A 9,449-nucleotide genomic window follows, 5' to 3' on the forward strand; every position below is an offset into this window, starting at 1 on the left:
TAGTGAAAAATCCCACCAGATGTGCATCATCGTATCTGTTTCCCCAAAGTATCTCCAACAGAGAGGGGACACCGTGGGATAGCATTTATGGAGAATGACCGGGCAGCGGTACCATCTTGTCATTACCTTATACTGCGTTTCCAAAATCTCCAAATTATTGGAACACATATTAGTAACTTGAAACACTTTATCCCAATTAATATGAATATCTTTTTTAATAAAATCTCTATCCCAGGCCTTTACAAAAAGAGGGTTATCTTCAAACATGTTATGTAATAAAATCTTGTATATACCCGAAATTATATGTGTGGGAGACTGCCATTGCAAACACATAGATTCAGAGGGTGTCATATCCCTAGCAAATACTGAAGGACCCCAAAGAGAAGAAGCAAAATGTCTAATCTGAATGTAGGCCCAGACTTTGGTTTGTAAGAGAAGTATTGGTACATAGATCTGAAAAGGTTATATATTGACCATTGGACACAAGGTGGCCTACCCTAGAAATCCCTGCATCAGACCATGTGGAGGAAAACCGCCCTGAGGTCCCACTAGGGAAAAGGGGATTATAAAGGAAGGAGTAAGAGGAGATATCACTGAAGAAATCCCAGGTTTAGCACGCAATTTTTTCCATATTTCCAAAGTAGGGCCGAGTATTGGGTGTGTGGAACGAGCAATGTTAGAGCACCACGGCAAAGTGCTCAAGTGAAGATTGGACGATTCCGCCTCCAGTTCCACCCATTGCTTACCCACATTGCCCTGAGTCCAGAACTCTACCAAGTATAATGGCCTGATGATATGTGGATATCATTGGCAGTTGTTGGCCTCCCCGACATTTCTGACTAAAAAGCACTTCATGCTTAAATCTGGGCTTCCTACCCCCCCAGACCAATTTTTGGATGAGGGTATGTGCTTCAGACAAGAAGCTAGAGGGGAGGGCAATCGGTGTAGTCTGCAATAGATACAAGAGGCACGGAAGAATATTCATTTTGATAATATTTAGACAACCGAGCCACGAAAACCCTTGCAGACTCCACTGATCCAATTCTTTGTGAATGGAGCTAAGCAATGGTGTATGGTTAAGGGCAAACAAGTCACATATACGTCTAGGGATACATATGCCTAAATATTTAAGAGAAGAAGCCTGCCATTTAAAGGGGAAGGAGGCACTAAGTGCAGACTCTGTCTCAACCGAAGCAGTGACATTTAAGGCAACAGATTTACTATAATTAATCTTAAAATTAGATACCCAAAACGCTGGAATTCCCTCATTAAGTTAGGGAGAGAGATAACCAGATTAGTTAATATCGCTAGCAGGTCATCCGCAAAGAGGGCAAGGCGATAGTCTCGTGAACCCACTTTAAGGCCCGTTATATTAGGGTTTGCTTTAATTGCTCTCGCCAGGGCTTCCATGCACAGTACAAAAACCAAGGGAGAGAGCAGGCAGCCCTGGCGAGTACCATTCGATTTGTGGACGGAGGTCAACAAAATCCCATTCACTCGTATCTGGGCTGAAGGGGCCCTATATAGAGCCAGAATTTTTGAAAGGAAGACTTCACCCAAACCTAACCGCTGCTACACCCCTGTCATGAAACACCAATCCACCCGGTTAAATGCCTTTTCAGCATCAGTGGAGAGGAGCATCATGGGAATGTCAGAGGAGACTGCATGGTGTATCAAGCCAAGGACTTTGGTGGTATTGTCTTTCGTCTCTCTACCTGGGACAAACCTCAGCTGGTCTGAGTGGATGATAGACGGAAGAAGAGGCTTAAGCCGATTGGCTATAAGCTTTGCGTAAAGCTTAACGTCTACATTTAAAAGAGATGTCGGACGATAACTCGCCGGTAATGATGGATCCTTGCCCTCCTTGGGGATGACCGTAATGTGTGCTGCAAGCGATTGACCAGAAAAAGGGGTATGCGCTGAAACAGCATTACAGGCCCTTAACAAAAGCGGCAAGAGAATGTCTTGGTACGCCTTGTAGTAAGACAGCGTGAAGTCATCAGGTTCGGGACTCTTACCAGAAGGGGAGGACTTAACAGGAGCAGATAATTTGTCTTCTGTAAAAGGGGAATCAAGAGCCTTTGTCACCGCCTCTGGGAGAGTAGGGAAAGCTATTTCTTCTAGATACCTCTGGATCTGCGATAGCCGAGCTGTATGATCAAAATTTGCATTAACCGGACCTAGATTATATAGGGCAGAGTAGAAGCACTGAAAGACTGCTGCAATATCTTTGTCTGTATGACAAAGTTTGCCCGTATGATCCTTGATACTGTACATTGGAGATAAGTCAGGGATCTCTGAGCTCTAAGGGCCCTAGCCAACATTTTGCCTGGTTTGTTCCCTCAACGATAGTACTTATGGCGACATCTTCGAAACCCTCTCCTAGCCCCTTCATATAGTAAATCGATTGAGACGGGTGAAACATCATCCGACATTATGAGAAATGTACTCTCTCGGGGTTTCCCCAATTTGATCTTTACAGTAGGAATCACGAAGGAATTGCTCATTGAGCTTCCAGTACCACTGGCGCAGGGGGGGATCGCGAAGGTACAAAGTTAGAGATATTGGGGCGTAGTCAGAACTGGAAATCTGCCCAACAGTGGCATCTGCAAGAAGGTCTAAGTGGGAATGGTCTACACAAAAATAGTCAATGCGGGAATAAGAATTATGTGGGGAAGAATAAAAGGTGTAATCCCTCTCTGCCGGGTGTAAGAGTCTCCAAGTATCTACCAATTGGAAGTCATGCAATGTCAGTCTAAATTTCTTAGTCTCTTTAATAGAGGTACGCAGAGAACCAGAAGTGGTATCCAGAGAAGGCTCCAAGGCCCAATTAAAGTCTCCACCAACTATTCGAATGCCCTCCAACTAGTCCTCTCTCATTTCTAATGACTTACGTAGAAAGCCAGACTGACCCCTGTTGGGTACATATAAATTTACCAGGGAATATTTTTGGTTGGCTATGGTAACCTTGACTAATAAACCCCTACCATCTCCAATACCCACAACAGAGATATCAGAAAGCACTAGATGTTTAGGAAGCAAGAATGCCACCCCTCTAGCCTTGGCTTCGGAGAAATCATTAAAGTATCCCACTGGAAAATAACGAGAACGTAAAGACGGGGCCACACCTTTCTTGAAATGCGTCTCCTGGAGAAAAGCTATATCTACCTTATCCATATGCAACGTATGTAAAACTGGATCGTTTCTCCAGTATATTAAGACCCTTTACATTGTTAGAGAAAATAGATAACTTAGCCATAATTAAAGTGTGCGGTTGAACGTCTTGAATGTTGGGTACATAAATCAATTACCTGCATACAGCTAGTGTCTATCAGCAAAACAATACCAAGGGAGAAAGAGACACAAAAGGGAAGGTAGGAAAAAAGGAAATGAGAAAAAAAAAAAAACAGAACAAATCATAAAAAACAGAGGACATGATAGCAATCTCAATTCAAAACTGAAAATGGTAGTAGCATAAAAACAAAACTCCTTAATAAAGGCCATGAAAGCCCCTAAGGGGTCCATGGACATTGTATACACAACGCAGTAGGGGGAAATAGGAGGGTAGTAATGAACATGACACCGCAAATAGGTCCAAAAACAAATGGAACCTATCTAACTTAATATACAAACAAATAATTGCCTAGAACAATAAAATATGTAAGCTCAATAGAAAGACATTTAGCTAGAATATTAGAGATAACCATGGAAAAAATCAAGCTAAACAGAAGAACTGCTCAAGGCCTATTGGGACCTATGTAAACAAATAACAGGATCTCAAATAAATGTACATATAACAGCAACTAGCATCCTATAATGTATAGAAAAACAGCATATATCAACGAGAAGTCCACAAAAAGGCAATGAGTATAAAAAGGGAGATTACTGATAAACATAACTTTCCTGATCAGGTAGTTTCCTCGCTCTCAGCCGCAGGATCTCTTCCCGGTCTACATCTGGAACCTCAAGTTTGCTGCCAGGTCTCCCTATGAGGTGGCAAAGGGACGCTGGTATCCAATAAATCCAGCCAGTTAGGTACCGAAACAGCAGGCAGACCAAGAGAAGAACAGAATTGGGGCAGTTCAGCAGATTCTCGAAGAATATGGAGCTTCCCCTCATGCATTACTTGTATACTTAGCGGAAAGCCCCAGCGGAATTTAAAGTCCCGCTTATGCAATTTCTCTGTGAGTGGGCGGAGAAGGCGCCTCTTTTGAAGCGTTGACCACGAGAGGTCCTGGAAAATCTGTACTGAACATCCATTGAAGTCGATCTCTTTAGTTTGTCTGGCTTGTCGTAGAATTTGCTCCTTCGTATAGTAGTGCAGTCGACATATAATGTCTCTGGGTTTTTCAGAGGGCATACCCTTAGGGCGCAATGCCCTGTGAGCTCGGTCAAATTGGATCCTAGTATCCGGGTCAACCTGCAGAAGTTCATTAAATATTTTAGTGAGAGCATCTTCAATTCCCGACTGGGTAATATCTTCGGGGACCCCACGGATCCGCAAATTATTTCGTCTACCACTGTTGTCAGCATCATCCAGTCTACGCTGCATTTCCAACAATATACGAGAGTGGCGAGAGAGCAAAACATTGCAGTCGCCAAGCTGGGAATCGACAGCATCCACGTGATCTTCCAAGGAAACCACTCTCTCTGCTACGTGCGTGAGGTCCGAACAGATGGAGATGTGAGTCTGGACTGTTTCCTGAATTCTTTTTTCCAATAATTGTAGATCCTGTTGAATGTCCTGTCGAGTCGGCAAGGACCATATATGTTGCAGAATCTCCACAATATCGGATGAATTAGCAGGAACAGGTGGGGTAAGATGGGGTGAATGAGACTGCGGGGTAGAGCCTCCATCAGAGCTCCCTGAAGCCATATGCGCAGAGGTAGGACCTGGAGGAGTACCAGTCGCTGGTGTGGAAACGCCAAATAGAGTATGGAACGCAGTGTTAGGTGGAGGTTTAACTGGAGTGGCAGCAAGGCGTTTAGCAATATTCTGTCTCCCCATGAGGGAACATATCAGAGCAAATTGACGTAGTAAGGAAAAGATGGGTTACTAGGCAAATTAAAATGGGTGTCATATTACACTTTCCCCTCAGTGCTTTATATTTATATCATGGCTAAAGCTGTCAGGACATGCATTGTAAGGGTTGAGTGTCCACTGAGTGCAGGGAGGACACAGATCTTAGACAGAAGCTCTTCCAAGGAAAGTTAGTAGTTAGAGTCTTGTTTGCCTTATCACTGAAAGAGGGAAGCCAGTAACATCAGGAGCCAGTATAGGGCAAAGCAGGCTAGTCAGTTAAACAGGCAGGACAGTAGAATAGCCTGGCCAACCCTCTGATGGACCCCCCTCCACTCCTTGCCTTATCTGGAGAGACCTCTATGGGAGAAGGGAGGCCTCAAGATGGCCGCCTCCACGGGGCCTAGGAGGGTATGTGGAGTCACACCTGGGATCCTGGCAAGGCTGAGCAGGCCAGCAGAGAGGTGTAAAGTCGCGGCGATGACGAGCGTCAGCCGCGGCAGCACAGGCCGGGGAAGAAGCAGCAGAGGCCAAAATTTAGCCCGCTGCTTCTGGAGGTAAGGCAGGCCGCGGGGTCTCCGGAGCCACAAATCCACCCACGGAGCTCGGGCTGAAGGGGAGCAGACCCACAAGAGGCCAGGTAGGGGCAGAGGACCCTCAGGATCAACGGGAGGGCCACGGGGTCCGTATATTAGAAGGACTGTCCCGGGAGCAATGCAGATACACGTCCGATCTGCCTGACAGCTAGGCCACGCTCCCGGCCCGATAAATATTAAACAGTACATAAGATGCGACCTCCCGATATTGGATGAATGGCCCGATGATTGTATAGGTGTGTACCCAGCTTTAGTGATGTGTAGGACAGTTATACATCACTCTGATGCTGAGTGTGAATGCACAATTGTAGTCCATTTGCCTCAGGGGAATGTAAATGCTGCATGTGACTGCCACTGGGATCAATGTTGTTCCAGCTAATCCTGCTAAATGTATCACATACAATTGCTTTAGATGGTTACACCCTGTGTACAATACTTCAGAATATCATTTATCTGTACTTGAATAATGTCTGCTCCTTTTGCCACGTTACAGAAATAATCTATCACATACCAAAGCAAACAATACATTTAAGTAGAATGTAAATAATATAGTAATATAGCAGATATATCACAGCAAACTAATAGTGATAATGCGCATTTCACGAATTCAATCAATAACACCATGGGTAATCTGGACTATTAGAGACTTGTTGGCAGGGGCAGACTGCACAACCTCCCCTCTATCACCATGGCAGTAGCAAGGTAGGCTCTGGCACTGTGCCAGTGTCTTCTGCTCATGCGCAGGTCTCCGGGAACATGTTGCCCTTGCCATGCTCCCAGTGATTTCTCTATTGTTCATATGCAGATCTCCTGGAACATGGCGCCCTTGCCATGCTCCCAGTGATTAATCACTGCTCATGTGCAGGTCTCCGGGAACATGGTGCTCTTGCCATGCTCCCAGTGATTAATCACTGCTCATGTGCAGGTCTCCGGGAACATGGTGCCCTTGCCATGCTCCAAGTGATTGATCTACTGCTCATGTGCAGGTCTCTGGGAACATGGTGCCCTTGCCATGCTCCCAGTGATTTCTCTACTGCTCATACGCTGATCTCTGGGAACATGGCGCACTTGCCATGCTCCCAGTGATTAATCGACTGCTTATGCGCAGGTCTCCAGGAACATGTTGCCCTTGTCATGCTCCAAGTGATTTCTTTATTGCTCATAAGCAGATCTCCGGGAACATGGTGCCCTTGCCATGCTACAAGTGATTTCTCTACTGCTCAGGTCTCTGGGAACATGATGCCCTTGCCATGCTACAAGTGATTTCTCTACTGCTCATGCTCAGGTCTCCGGGAACATGGTGCCCTTGCCATGCTCCCAGTGATTTCTCTACTGCTCATGCACAGGACTCCGGGAACATGGTGCCCTTGCCATGCTCCCAGTGATTTCTCTACTGCTCATGCGCAGGTCTCCGGGAACATGGCGCCCTTGCCATGCTCCCAGTGATTTCTCTACTGCTCATGCGCAGGTCTCCGGGAACATGGCACCCTTGCCATGCTCCCAGGTATTTCTCTACTGCTCATGTGCAGGTCTTCGGGAACATGGTGCCCTTGCCATGCTCCCAGTGATTTCTTTATTGCTCATAAGCAGATCTCTGGGAACATGGTGCCCTTGCCATGCTACAAGTGATTTCTCTACTGCTCATGCGCAGGTCTCCGGGAACATGGCACCCTTGCCATGCTCCCAGGGATTTCTCTACTGCTCATGCGCAGGTCTCCGGGAATATGGTGCCCTTGCCATGCTCCCAGTGATTTCTCTACTGCTCATGCGCAGGTCTCCGGGAACATGGTGCCCTTGCCATGCTCCCAGGGATTTCTCTACTGCTCATGCGCAGGTCTCCGGGGAACATGGTGCCCTTGCCATGCTCCCAGTGATTTCTCTACTGCTCATGCGCAGGTCTCTGGGAACATGGCGCCCTTGCCATGCTCCCAGAGATTTCTCTACTGCTCATGCGCAGGTCTCTGGGAACATGGCGCCCTTGCCATGCTCCCAGGGATTTCTCTACTGCTCATGCGCAGGTCTCCGGGAACATGGCGCCCTCGTTATGCTCTCGGTGTTATTTCTACTGCTCATGCGCAGGTCTCCGGGAACATGGCGCCCTTGTTATGCTCTCAGTGTTATTTCTATTGATCATGCGCAGGTCTCCGGGAACATGGCGCCCTTGTTATGCTCTCGGTGTTATTTCTATTGATCATGCGCAGGTCTTCGGGAACAGGGTGCCCACAAGTTTGTGTGTAATTGCAATCAACTTGCTTCCAACTCTGAATCTCACCACTGCAAAAATATTACCGAGAAAAAAAAACCATATTGTTGTGTTTTCATGTTATAGGAAACATGGAGGCAACTGAAACACCTCGATGAGATATTGTAGCCCTATGTAATATAGGCCAAACACATGTTAGGATTTGTGACACATAAATGCAGTAAGAGTGCTGTCTGGCACCTTGAAGCATTTGACCCATCTATATATATATATATATTGATTTAATTAAATGTTTATATACTATAATATATAAATAATATGTAATTGTTTATGATATTGCAAATAGCATTGAGACTGTGAGGGGCTGGGTAAAGCCAGAGCAGGGGCAGTGTATGATTGTTATTTATTAGGCTGAATTGAGACAGGGAGCGCGAAGGGTAGAAGCTGCCAGAAGCAGCGCGAGGATCAGAGGCTCGCGCAGTGAGCGGGAAGAAGGTGGTCGCGCGGCGCTAGGGAGAGGTGATATAGGGGCTGTGCAGGCGCGCTAAGTCAGTCTGCTGTTCCCCCCTCCAGAAACCGCATCACCACTGACCTGCAATGGGCATAAGTGCTCTGGTCGGCGTTTAGCGGAGCCAGTGAAGGGTTTCTGTGGTGGAGCCAGGAGGCCGCCGGCATCATCCGTCGTAGGTGCGCTGGTGAGGTCCGGCTCCGGGAGACGGGGGAGGGTCAGGAGGACCTCCCAAAGTTATTAGCCACATAAGTAGAGGCGGCGGAAGTAGTCACATGAGCGCACCATAGGCCGGTCACAGGAGATTGGCCAGCAGCCAATAGGAGCCGGAGGCGGGGCTCTTGAATATTGAGAGGACGTCAGCAGCAGCACTGAGTCACAGCTGAGTCTGGGGACTGCAGGAGACGCGCTGACAATATTAGCAGCGCTACAGGGACAGTGAGTACTCCTTAACACCCACACTGTCTCATTACATCAGTGGAGAGAAGTGATATAGCCCCACAGTATCATTGCCCCAGGCTATACATTTATATTGTTCCACAGTTTTAGAAGTATAATTAAAGAACATTGACTGAGGAACACTAATATTTTAGGATCATATAATCCTTATACAGTTCTAATGGAGGATTAATATGTTCAGGGAAGCAGATGATTGCTGATATTAAATAATAGTATGCACATCCTATATTATGAAGAAGCTAAATAACAACTAAGCCGAGTGACTTTATTCCATTCTTAGCAGCAGTTAATAATAGAGATACTTGGATATCCTCAGCATAAGCAATAAGGGAATATTAATCCAGGAAGAAGTGGAAGTTCAGAATATTCTGTATAATTCTCTAGCAGCCTACCAATATTAATACTTTTACAGAACACAGCTTCTTGCTCTGGCTCTGCACATAAAATCCCACAGGATAGTACGGTACTTCCATTGAAGTAAAAGTGACTTGTCGTACATATGAGCTCCTTAGTAAGTAATTGCTTGGAAATTGCAGTAATTCAACAGAGGCGTTTCTTACAACCAGTTGGAGCATAAACAAGACTTTTTATATTTCCACATTAAAAGTATTAAGAAAGACAAAGGGACATTTACAAGAGACATTACCGGCAGTTTAATACTGG

Source organism: Taudactylus pleione, unplaced genomic scaffold (assembly GCF_031769625.1).
Source record: "Taudactylus pleione unplaced genomic scaffold, aTauple2 ptg000985l, whole genome shotgun sequence".
Taxonomy (NCBI): domain Eukaryota; kingdom Metazoa; phylum Chordata; class Amphibia; order Anura; family Myobatrachidae; genus Taudactylus; species Taudactylus pleione.